The sequence below is a fragment of the Chelonoidis abingdonii genome, chromosome 17, assembly GCF_003597395.2.
Source record: "Chelonoidis abingdonii isolate Lonesome George chromosome 17, CheloAbing_2.0, whole genome shotgun sequence".
Taxonomy (NCBI): domain Eukaryota; kingdom Metazoa; phylum Chordata; order Testudines; family Testudinidae; genus Chelonoidis; species Chelonoidis abingdonii.
The window spans coordinates 26,443,673-26,457,201 of record NC_133785.1 but is presented as its reverse complement, the minus strand read 5'-3'; positions in this window follow the sequence as shown (position 1 = coordinate 26,457,201).

Below are 13,529 nucleotides of genomic sequence, written 5' to 3'. Positions count from 1 at the left end.
ACCTCCTTTGCAAAGCATTTTGAGATCTGTGGCTGAAATGTGCTATAAAAGAGCTAAATTTTTGGTTTTAAATTTTAATTTATTATGTAAACTATTTTCATATGTTTTATACAAATTATAGGAGGCAAAATTGAGACTGAGTGGTTAGCTGGAGTCCAAGTGAGTAACATTCAATGACAAAGGATCATTCATATGACAGTGGAGAATGGGCTAGATCCTTTAACTATTCATATATAGGTGTTTTAATATTTGTAGGTTTTTTGGAGGGCAGAGTTTTACATTTTTTTTTTAAAGAAGTTGCAGAATTTTTGCAAAGAAGGTGTAAACATATTGGGAGGTTAGCTGGACTCCACTGAAACACATGCTTTCAACCTTAACCTATTAAATCCAGTTTTTTATTTACGAATATACGTTAGTATTCTGAAAATTAACTATTTTATTTAACTCCTGAGTTTTGAAATCAACACAATTTTTTTAATGCTAGGTGACAAATCTTGCAGTCATTACTCAGCCAAATCTCCCATTGAAGTCAATATAACTTCATAACTTCACTTCAAAGTATTCCAATTAAAGAAGTGCATGATGTAAACATTTATAGTGCATTTAAAATAATTACTGTAAATGATCCCCCCTCATAATATCTTATGCACATTAAACCATTTGCCTTTTATTACAGCTCCTGTACAGTATTCATGCCTTACTTCTGTACTTTAAGTAAATACATTCTCACCCTTGTGTTACAAAACAGTCTCCCATAATGTGATGATTAGTCAACTTCCAGGACTCATGGACTCTTTAGTAGTAAGAGGATGTAGCTTAGCTGATTAAATTTGTATTACAGTCAAGAGGAATCCTTTAATGTGAAGATCAAGGAAGCAATCATGCACCTGAAAATTTCTGGATGCCTGCTAGGCACTCTGCTACAAGTCTATTGTCTAAGCCAGTTCTCTCTATTTATGCAGGGAGAAAACTAATACACAAACTAAAATGAAGGGTTTGAGATTAGGTCCCATAGAACACGTAATACTCATCTCATTGTTATACCTAAACATCTCTCTGTGGTACCTGTTTTCATAAACCATTTCAGTGCATTAGCATCCTGGCTAACCTATATTTGATTAGAAGTAAGATTAGCCCTAGTTATCAAATCAGCATGTATAAAAGGTTAGCATGATATGTGTAATTCTCTGTTGGGTATTTATAAGTTATTTTTACAGTATTTATGTAGGACTGACAGAGCTAACATTGGCATATAAAATGTATTTTGAGTATCACACAAACAGCAGGATTTTTGCTTACTTAGCATTACACATTACGCATCTGTCCTACACGATGGCAGCTTTCCCTGCCACTAGATTTTCACAGCAGTAGGAAAATAGCAGAGATAAAGGGATTAAAAAGCGATGATTTTCTGTAAAGCTTTATAGGACACATCTGCTATGATCTCAGCTTACTTGCTCGTCTACACAAGTGAAACACCAGCACAGATAGACTGAAGGATTAAATGCAGACAAGTGTGTAAAATAAGGATTTTTGCTTATTTTACTCTCTGCACCCTTTGGAAGGAGGCTTCAGAAGCTGTTATAATCCTAGACAATATTTCAGTGTGGTGAGTTTTAGATCATAATTTAAAAATCAAGGGACCTACTCAGTGCAATTCAAAGGTCATGCTCAAAGTATAATGCTCAGGAATTGCAAACACTAGTGTCCAGGATTCAAATAGGCAATAACTTGTAACAGATGCCACCGAGGGCTGAATTTGACTCAGTTGCCAAGACAAGCCACATGAATTATAGTTCATTGAATTATTATTTGTATTCAGTCCCTGCCCCAAAGAGATTAGAGTCTAAACAGGGAAGTTGGGAGGAGAAAGGAAGCATTATCCCCATTTTATAGATGGGGAACTGAGAACAGACAGCTTACACAACATGCCCAAAGTCACACAGGAAGTCTGTGGCAAAACTGGACTTGAATCCCAGTCTCCTGAATCACAATTCTATGCCTTAACCACAACATGAACTTTCTTATTAAACGGATGTATATATACACATCTGGAATATTGGGGGGTGAGGGATTGCCAACAGTTACCAAACAGTGATATCTGAGAAGCCGGTTATTGATAGCCTACATACAACATTTCCACTGCGTGATACCTCAGAAAGTGCCAACCACTGCACTTGGACAATCACAAGAAACTGTGACAGTTCTTCTTTGCAAGTGAAAAAAAGTCTCTCCAGTAGAGGTAGAAGCAGCACGTCAGCCGATCTCTTTATGATATAACTGTTAAAACAGATCTTTTATCAAGTACTGTCATTGGCTTTTCACAGAAGTGTATTAGCTAACCTGTATTAAGGTGCTGTTTGTAAATCAAATTTCTTCCAAATGTGGCCAGCACTTTACCGCCAACTTGTATCTCTCTGTTAGTTGTAAGGCACCTGACTCTGTGGTAAACTGAAAGAATGATGAACCCCAGGCAGCATCCCTGGAGGATGCCGTAGCCTTATTGTTAGAAATATTATCATAATCTTTCTCAGATTATTGGGTTAGATCTTGGTAACCCAAATATTTTGTTTGCTTGCTTTTTAAACTATTACTTTCTTTTTAAGAATCTAGAAGCAACTTCCTCCAGGGACACTGCATGGGTTTTCCTTGCACCTAGAGGGCAAGAATGTCTCAGGAGTACGCTTTTCTACCATATATCTCATTAGGACTCACTGATCACAAAGCCCTTCCATTGTCACAGACCAGCTATAGACCCAACCATTCCTTTCTGGTGTAAACTTCACAAGAGCAAGCTACTGAGGAGTCAAAATTTGCATGGATCTCTTCATGGAGTTTCATCCCAGGGTTTGTACTGGAAGAGTGGAGTTGCTTACTACCTGACCCATGGGATCCCGAGGTATCAGTGAGAGACCACAGCCATTTCTGTAGAGAACTTGTGCATCCACATTGGCTGTTTGCCTTCCCCATGTTACCAGGGTCTTCTAGTTACATCTGTCCCAGCCCTCCCCTTAAAGAGACATTTTGCAGAATAGATCAGACAGCCCAGGTGATATTATCTTACTCAGGTAAGCACAACAGGGCCAGAAATAGCGGACCCTCCTTCCCTTTTGACTGCAAAGGTTGAAACTTGAATGCATAGAACTTGAAGGCACAAACTGGCCCTGTGATTGCTATTGCAGCCTGAAACTCCAGGATTTAGATGGCTTAGGCAACATCCGCATAGCCAGGAAATACATTATGTTTGCTCCTATTTCTCTTTATCCTCTTCTTTGCTATTAATTTCAGAGAATGTATAGAACCCAATAATATCATATATAAGCAATCTCTGTTCTCTCGTACTCTCACCTACATGAAGAATATTTTAACATAAACTGACAAGATATGTGATATTTTGATTTATATTTAAATAAAGATTATTCATATTAAAAATAAAAATACATTTATTGCTCCACCTGTCACACATGGATAGAATTACATATATAGAGTATATCAGTGTAATCTATTTATTAGTTATGGGTCCAAAATCCTCCAGGGAATATATCAGATGTACACGAGTACTTCATTTTACTTTTAGATCACCGACACATTGAGAAAAATGCACATTTGCCCACTCATCAAAGGATGGTAAAGTGACCTGATTTATGTTGCCCTTTAAAAGTACATTTAGTGGTTTAACGTAAAAAAAAAAAAGATGCCAGATTGGCACGTGTCAAGTTCTCATCACTGAAGAGGTAGTGCAAAGGCAGCACCAATGCAATCTTCCCCACACAGCCTCCAGATGTGATTCATCCTCTTTGTCTAGGGGCCATCTGTATGATTAAGTGGGTAGTTGGTTCTCCATTTCTATTCAATCCAGTCTCTCTCTGCTGAGACTACTAATTAAAACTAATTGTAATTCTGGTGGGGGGGGTTTTGGGGGGAGGCGATTGTTTTGTTTTGTTTTTTAATTATATGGACACCTGTCTATGTGGAACTGAATGGAAACCACTAATGCTTTTCATATTTGCCACTGAACAGTCAACAGGGAATAAAGACTTTCTGTCATGACCGACTCAGAAAGACATTAAGGTCTTCATATACAATTGCAAAACTCCCAAGCTTTGCAGTCCTTCAAAGTATGTTATTTATTCCACAAGAGCTCTGGAATAAGTTATGCTAAATTAAATAACTTATGAGATACCTTATTCAGACATCAGCATAAGAAATGTTGCACAAGATCATCACAATTTTGGCCAGAACATGTCCCTTTTGGGACCACAGACACAGAAGTCATGTGGATCTACAGAGGCCAGTTCAACAGCTTAGCGTGGAAACGTTCCTGAGTTTGCAGGTTATTTTTATACAAAGATGGTTTTTGAACAAATGTGTTCCAGAAAAATATATTTAAAAATGAAAGAACAGATAATCTGAGCTGGCCAAGATAAGCTCAGTGCAAGACTGGGTGGCCAAAGGAACGACGAGAAAGAAAGTGGTTTGAAGCCAGGTATGCTTTAAATAGATAGATACAGAGCAGAGGATCTTCACTGACTTACTAACTGTGTCATTTTGCATCTTAAGCAGTTCTGAATCCAAACTAAAAGTTATTATTTGTATCATATTAATGCTACAGTTCCCAACTGACACTGGGGCTCTGTGCTTGGTGCAGCACAGATACATCATGAGAGCCCAGCTCTGAACTGCTTACAATCTAAATATACTAGACAGACAAAAGCATGGGCGAAATTATTATCCTTATTTGACAGATGGCAATGGAGCTATAGAAAAATTAAATGGTTTGCCCAAGTTTAAACAGGAAGTCTGAGAATTGAACCCAGCTTTCCGGATTACCAGGGTCACACCTTTACTACAAGGCAATGATTCTTCCTAATAGTGTTTGTTTTGAAAACTGTTGACTGTTTTTAGTAGCCCTGTGACGCAGTAGGAAGTGGGGTGGATAGACCAGGGAATGTCGTTTAGTTTTACTGGGACTGTCTGCATGGGGGGATGAGTGAGCAGGGGATGACTTTAGATGTTCCTGTCATCTAATAAACCTTCTATTTTACTGGCTGGCGCAGAGTCACAGTGAATCGCAGGAAGTGTGGGGTGCAGGGCCCTGACTCCCCCACACTCCGTGACAAGCCCCACTGAAAGAATCAATGTAAACATTTTTTTCTCTTTATCGGTCATTTTAGTGTTTTCTGTTTAGGGAGAAACTCTCCCTTTTACATCCTCTAAACTGCTTGCTCCCTGGCTCAAAATCTGCAATAATTTCTGGACCAAGGAATGTAATCGTCACAGGCTCCTCTATGCATTTAATCCTCCTCTCTATCAAATCACTGGCAAAGCAGTTGGTTTTAATGGCAGTAAGATTGGGCCCGAAGCTCTAAGCTTGATCTCTCACTCGTGTAACTCAGAAGTGACTCACACTCAATTGATTGCTTTGGTGTTATAGATAAAATTGGCGTAAATGAGACTGGAATTGGACCCTCAGTGATTTTATAATATAGATTGTCTGATCAGTTACTAAATATTAGGGCTGTCGATTTATCGCAATTAACTGAAAACAAAATTAACGTGTTAACTTTTTTAACACATTAATTGCATACTTCTGGGTGGGGTGGGTGTGTCCAGTCAGGTCCAGTAACCCAAGCTGCCACCAGAGGACAAGAATAAAAGATGAAGTGGCTCCCATTCCAGATCCGGCAGAAAGGTAGGGATCCTGACCCCACCATGCCCCATTGCCCCCTCTCTGGGGACCGACCATCCCTGCGCCCCCCTGTACCATGCCCCATTGCCTTTGGCTAGCCTCTCACTCTGGGGACCAACCCCTCCTTCTCCGCACCATGTCCCAGTGCCCCTGGCCAGCCCTTTGCTCCAGGGGGTATCCCATAGAACAGTGGTTCTCAAAGCCGGTCCACTGCTTGTTCAGGAAAAGCCCCTGACAGGCTGGGCCGGTTTGTCTACCTGCCGCATCTACAGGTTTGGCTGATCGTGGCTCCCACTGGCTGCAGTTCACTGCTCCAGGCCAAGAGGGGCTGCGGGAAGTGGCCCAGGCCAAGGGATGTGCTGGCCGCTGCTTCCCGCAGGCCCCATTGGCCTGGAGCGGCAAACCGCGACCAGTGGGAGCCGTGAGCGGCCGGACCAGCAGACGCAGCAGGTAAACAAACCAGCCTGGCCCGCCAGAGGCTTTCCCTATACAAGCAGTGGACCGGCTTTAAGAACCACTGCCATAGAGAACAAGGGCCTGGTGAGCTCAAGCCCCCTGCACCAGCCTCTCCTCTCCTGCCACATGCAGCGTCCCTAAGGTAAAATCCACCCTTCCTTGCAAACAAGGGTTCGCTGAGCTGAAGGGAACCCACCTAGGACAGTAAAAGGAGTTTAACAGGAGTTTAACTGCTCTGTTTAACAGTGCGATTAAAACTGTGATTAATTGCAATTAATTTTTTTAATTGCTTGACAGCCCTACTAAACACATTACCACATCCTACTGGATGCAGACCTGGCCACAGAGATCCAAGCTTGCTTGTTATGTATCTAAAAATGGAGTCACACATCCTGAAAAACCTACCATAGGCAACAGCCTGTCTTCTTAGCAACATAGGTCACCACAAGCACATCAGCCTGGTACTCAACTCTCCATATTGAATAGGGTCCAGTTCAAGATCTCTGATCTCATATGCATAACCCTTTGTAGATTGGCCCCAGCTACTGGAGAGATTATTACTTCTTCCGACCCTTCCGTGATTGTTACATCCCCTGGAACACTGGAACCATAGACCAGAAAGGGAGAAGCTAGAGAATCAGGAGCCAGAATTTTCAGATGACATGGATCTGGAGGCAAACTGCAGAACTCACTCCCATAAGAGAGAGAAATAACTTCCAATCTCATCTCTTTCATAGCTAAATGCAAATCTCATCTATTTGATTTAGCTTCCCTTGAATATGTTCTTCATACACATGATGTTGCATGCACACAAACCTATAAGCTAATCAAGGTATTCATCCTACAGGCTGTTAAGAAAAAGAGAGATTATTCCTGTAATTTCCAGTTTTTATTACCTGTGAGCAGGGCCAGTGCTACCATTTAGGCAGCCTAGGCAATCACCTAGGGAGCCAGGATTATTCAGGGGGCGGCATTTTGCCGGGGGGGCAGCAGGCGGCTCCGGTTGACCTGCCGCAGGCATGCCTGCAGAGGGTATGTTGCTACGCGGCTCCGGTGGAGCTGCCGCAGTCATGCCTGCGGCGGTCGGCTGCTCGCACAGCTCTGGTGGATCTCCCGCAGGCATGCCTGCGGCAGCTCCACCGGAGCCACGGACCACTGGACCCTCCGCAGGAATGACTGCGGCAGCTCCACCGGAGCCACGGGATCAGCGCAGGGGGCGACAAAAGGGCCGTGCGTCTAGGGAGCGAGAAACCCTAGCGCCGGTCCTGCCTATGAGCCATTCAGCTGTGACTGAAATAGGGGCCATATAATTACTTAAGTAGACAGACACACACATAGTTTACCTGAGTCTGCAATGCAGAAACCTTAGTATAGCCTGCCTCTCTAGGAAACGCAAAAAAAATAGTAAATCACTGAGCCTTATATATTCTGGCCCTATAATACCATGAAATTTGAGAAGTGGACTTTTATTGTCAGTGAAAAGTAATGATTCATCTCTTGTACCAGATATTGCAAAAATGCATGTTCTGCTAATAGCACACAATGGGAATCTGGTGAAACAGGTTTCATGCTTTATTTGTCATGACTTCTGTTCTTAGGGTAGATAAAAATGATAGAGCTGCAATTAACCTTAATTTTCTTCAAGGCAAACCAGGATTTCTGAGAAGCTTATGAGGTTTTATCGTAAAATGATGAAATAAGATTAGCACTCTTTATTCATGAAACATTCATACCATAAATCATTTGGGGAAGGATGCATCAATCAAAAAGAAAAGCTGCAAAATTAATAAAACATAAGAGATGTGGTATGGGATACTTGTCTGAAATGAATGACCTGCTTTAAAAAACACATCTCAATATTGTTTCAGGTCCTGGTTCTAGAACTCCCTACAGCAGGAGATCAAGATGTATTCATGTCTTGACTCCTTTAAAGAACAGACATGGCAACTGTTTGTACCAGCCTTTCCTCAATAGAGGCAGCAACATTTTGGCCAGCCAGTCCTCTTCTTCACAAAGAGAGCTCGTTGCAGAAATAATACAACCCCACTCAGCAGAGAAAATGGTCCTTTCAGGTCAAAACTGAGACTTTAAGTCTTGCATTTGGAACCTAAGCACCATGGTACTGGTGCACTCAACATATATACACTCAAAAATGATTTTGGAAACTCTATACACATGACAAGAGGTGCAAAATTCTGCAGACAACTGCATATGTCATTTGTGCATGCAATTATTATATCTACATGCATACCCAGGTAAACTGTATGCTAATGACCAGTTATACATATAATTGGTCATTGGCTTACAGTTACTTACAGATAATTTGCATAGGCTGTCATAGTAACTGCATGCACAAATCAGGCAATTTTGAACATAAATACATGCTAACAGTTTAGAAAATTGGGTCAAAAGAAAACCTAGTAGTGTTTCATTTCACTAATATAAAATGTCATTCAAGCTAAGGAACCTGTAAGCATAAAATGCAAATTTCAGTATTTATTTCTCTACTTAACTTGCAAATCAGTCTTCAGAAACATTCATATTTATCTTGCAAAAATCCCAACATACCATTGGGCATTTTAGAGACTTATTTCTCTTCAGTCCAGTTCACAGCAACTACTGTTGTGACATACAGCTCCGGGACCCTGCAGTGAGGATCTGTGTGAAATATGCTGCCCTCCTTTCTTGTATCGAATTCCTATTGATAACACTAGGGGCTCTCCTTATGGAAATAGGCAATAGAGAGTCACAACATAGTTCAGAGATGAGAATTATGCACGGACTCAGAAAGTTAAGCAGCTTAGTGGTATGGTGTCTTTTTAGAGAAAAATTTCAGTGGCATGCATGTAGGAAAGTCAGTGAGGGGGCTGCATAGAGTATTGTATTATTAGTCTGAAAATAAATCCTTTTCTGTGCCATCAGACATTGCTTAGGGGATGAACAAGGTCCCAGCAACAATTACTGTCAATGTCTACCATGCAAATATATTTATTTACAGTTTACAGTATGAAAGGTTTTCTTTGTTATTTAAATCAGCAGCTATTCACAAAAGCAGTGTTGAGAACCCTGATTTAAAAATCATGTCAGGCCCAAAATCACGAGATTGGCTTTAAAATTGTGAGATTTTAATAAATAATACATTTTAGGTTCTTTAATTTGCTTTGTGGGTTTTGAGCCTTTAGATTTCATGTTTTCAAGTTTTCCTGTGCAATCCTGAGGGCTAGAAATGCTTTCTCCCTCTCTTTTTAATGAAAGCAGAGATTCTCACGTAATAGCTTGATTGCAGGAGCTGGAGCTTTAAGAAAAACACCAACTATCACAATACTTGTGATAAAATCATAAGAACTGGCAACATTGCCAAAATACTCGCTCCAAAAGCTAAGCAAAGCGCATGTGAGTAATTCTTTGTCAATGCATAGCTTCTATATAGCCCATCATCCAAAACCTTGTTATGCGGCAGTGTGAACGAAACATCCATGAACTGAGGTTTGTGGAAAGTAGTGAGTACATGACCTTCATAAATTCTACCTTCCCACCACCTGTAAGGTACAGTTGAACTTCTGGCACTGCAAGATGACCTTGTGATGTCTTGGAAGAGGGAGTAAGATTGACCTGCTAATGAGCAATGAGCTACACGAGTGAGTAGACAAGCTTCATAGGCCCCGTCATGTTCCTGTATGAAGTATGGACTAGCCACAGATATTTTTCTGAGTGAGATACATACCAGATGTGTTCATCGCAAGAGCCTTTAATGCACTGCCAAGTATGGCTGAGGTTAGCTTAAATAAGGTTTTTACAGACAGTACCACCCAGTCTCTAAGTGGTATAATACAGTTTAGCATTCCAAACATCTCCCCCTTTTAAAAACTCCACATTCCTACCATTTACTATATTTATACTATCAGGAAATCTTTGAAGTTCAGTAGGTATCCGTCTGTTAAATATTGCTGAATCATACTGGTTTTCTAATTACGTGACCCAAACACGTAACCAGGGCCAGCTCTTCCATTTAGGCAACCTAGGCAATCGCCTAGGGCGCCAGGATTATTGGGGGGGCAGCATTTTGCCGGGGGGGGGGGCAGCAGGTGGTTCCGGTGGACCTGCCACAGCCGTTACTGGGGAGGGTCCACTGGTCCCGAGGTTCCGGTGGACCTCCCGCAGGGACGTCTGCAGCAGCTCCACCATAGCCGCGGGACCAGCGGACCCTCCGCAGGAACACCTGCGGCAGGTCCATCGGAGTCGCGGGAGCAGCGCGCGAGGCGGCGAAATGGCCGTGCGCCTAGGGTGCCAAAAACACTGGCGCCGGTCCTGCACGTAACAACTTGGTCTTCTGAATATCCATTAGTTGCAATGACTGGCTGTGGTCACTTTTGAGTCCTTGAGTCTTCTTCTGCATCTCCCATCTATAGAGTTTGTTCTGTTGATTGTTCTTCCTAAGGAATAAACTGTAGATGCTGATGGTTTCTGTTGAACTCTCTTCTGTTGGTGTTCATTGCATATAATCTGGGTGCTGAATTCTTTTTTTTCATGACAGCTGCAGCTGTCCATCTTTTTTCTCCATCCAATTTGACACAAACAAGCACCAGGTTCTAGACCCGGCAAGTCTCTGAATGACATCTGTTGTAAAAGTATTCATACGGTCTTTTAGGTTTTTTTAATCTGATTTGGCTACTCTTTTCATGTCTGGCCACTCTGGAGATTCTTTTCCAAAATTGGAACAAACTATAGTTCTTAGCTGTCTTCCTATCAGAAGCTGTACTGGTAACCACTGGTTACTGGTATCCAGTAACCACTACTGGTGCTGATCTGTAACTCAGAAGAGCAAGGAATGGATCCTCATGTTGTAGGCTTTTCTTGTCTGTCTGTACAGCTCTCTCAGCCTCTCCATTTGCTAGTGAGTAATGTGGACTGCTAGTAATACGATCGCAGTCATATTTTGCTTGGAATGACAAATTCTACTGCAGTGAATTGTGGTCTGTTGTCCATCACTAATTGTCTGAAATACCAAAATGAACAAATGTGCACTTCAGTTTCTCATTACTACTGCAGCATATTACATCTTCCAAGTACATTGGAAAAGTTGTTCACAGCAAAAAGGCAGTGATGTCCTCTGAATTCACATAAATCTGCAGCCAGTCTTTTCCAGGATCTCCCTGGTAGGAGGATTTGTGCATTGTATGGTTCAGGATTCTCTTAAGTTGATTTATACTGGATCTTCTTTCAAAAGTCCAATAACAAACCCTCCATCAAGTTCTTCCACCTTTCTCAGCAGACCCATCATGGCTGCCACATGGCAGGTGAGACAGTTGTTGGTCTTTGATCACATACGCTCTGAAAGCAAAGCTTTTGTCTTTGTAAACTGTTTCTGTGGTGAACTGGGCCACGCAGTTCAGAATATATTCAGAGCTAATCAGGGCTGTGTCAGCTGACTTCAGCTTTGCGAGGGGTTGAAGTTGATTGTAAGTCCCTTCTGAGATGATTGCGACATCAAGTCTAATTTTAAAGCCAATAGCCTTTCTATGAATATTCAATTTTACACTCCAGTCAGGCTCTGTGTCTTCACAGGTGAAAGATCCCTCCCCAAAATGGCTCTTGATTGTCTGTAATATGAGTCAACTCCCTGACTGCTTTGGTGTGGCAAACAGCTACAAAACATCCATATTTTGTGCATTTATTACACCACATGCCTTTGGCTGGACATGCATCATCTCTTTAGGATATTACTTTTTCCACATCCTTATGCACTTAGGTTGAAATTTGTCCTTCTTAGCCTGGGAGTTCTCCCTCCCTGTCTTAGAGGGTTTATGACAGTGACTTTTAACACTCAAGTGTTTGTTTATAGCTTCTAACCTAGTCTCATTTTTTTAAGTTGCTCCTGCCTTTTGTTCTGCTGTTCAACTAGTCCAGACTGCTTTGCTATCTGTATAACTGTAGCTGAGGTTAAATCTGTCTTCAGAGATGGCTGCCATGAAAGATCTTTATCTGTTAACCCACTCATAACCTGTCTCTGAAATGTGTGTGTTTTGCATTCCCAAAAGCAGAGTTTTCAGACAATGTATACAGAACTCTTATTAAACATTCAACGTGTTCCTTGGTTTTTTAATTCTCTGGTGAAAATACGGTCTTTCATAAACCACATTTTTCTGAGGTATAACATATGCATCAAACATATCCTTTCATAGTCATATTTTTTCAGTAAAGTCAAAGGATTTAATGATGCTCTCCCTGCTTCCACATAACAAATTAAAGGAGATACCTGTATATCTCCAGTTTCTTTTGTGGAGCTTGATTGCAATGCGAAATCTTGAAAAAAACTGCTTTCAGTCTGCCCACTGTGAAGGTTTGTCAAAGCTGAAGTTCTCTATGGCATTGATGAGTGACATGTTGATGAGATCCTGCAACCTTTGTTGCTTTGTTCCTTCTGTTTCTGTTCTTAGTTTTTCAAACTGAAGCATTTTACTGAATTTTTTGCTGGAATTGACACACAGTTTACACAAGCCCCACTGCTGGAAATGTTTTTTTCAGCTGCACCACACTCTGGTGCAAGAAACCACACCTTGCTCTCCATAACTGTGCCCTCCTAACTTCTTTAGCAAAGTTCCAACCTTTAAAGTGAGACTACTGGAAAATATAGCCCTGGTCTTCCACCCAGTTCTGTGCAAATAGACACTTCACACCAAAGAAAACAGGTTCCATTTACACTATCATACACATGATTACTTTTAGCAGTTCGTGCTCATTAGCAGCTGTGTAATTTAACTCTCAGTGAAACACGCCATGAGTCTTAAATGATAAATAAACACAAGTTTTATATTTGTACTAGCTGTACAAATAAAACGTATCAATGCATGGGACCATCTAGGAGTATTCAATCTGAAGATAAACACGCTGCAATCATCCTCATTCACTTTATAACCAGACATTGAAAACCCTGGTTTAGAAACTGACTTTTGAACACCTCACAGGTTCCTCATGCATGTCATGCATATAATTTAGAATAATGAAAGACTTGAGCTGATGCATATGGTCACATGGATGTGTAGATGAGTATTTTGTTGCTCAGGACAACCTTTTTCCGTATAGAAAGATTCCTAACGTACCCACAGCTGTTTTTCTACTTCTGTACATACACAGGGTTCTACTAATTAAAATACAGAAATATCTTAGAGCAAAAGGCATTGTTAGTTTGAGCGTGAAAATAAAATGTAAAATATTCCCCCAAAACTGGTAATGCATGCAATAAGTCTGCAAGGAATACCTCTCTCTTTCTGTTGGATCTGCCTATCTTTGCTTTATGTGCTTAAAAAAAGTCATTTTTGTGTAAATGGGGTATAATAATTGTATACATCTAACACTTGGAGAAATAAAGGCTAAAGTTATTCCA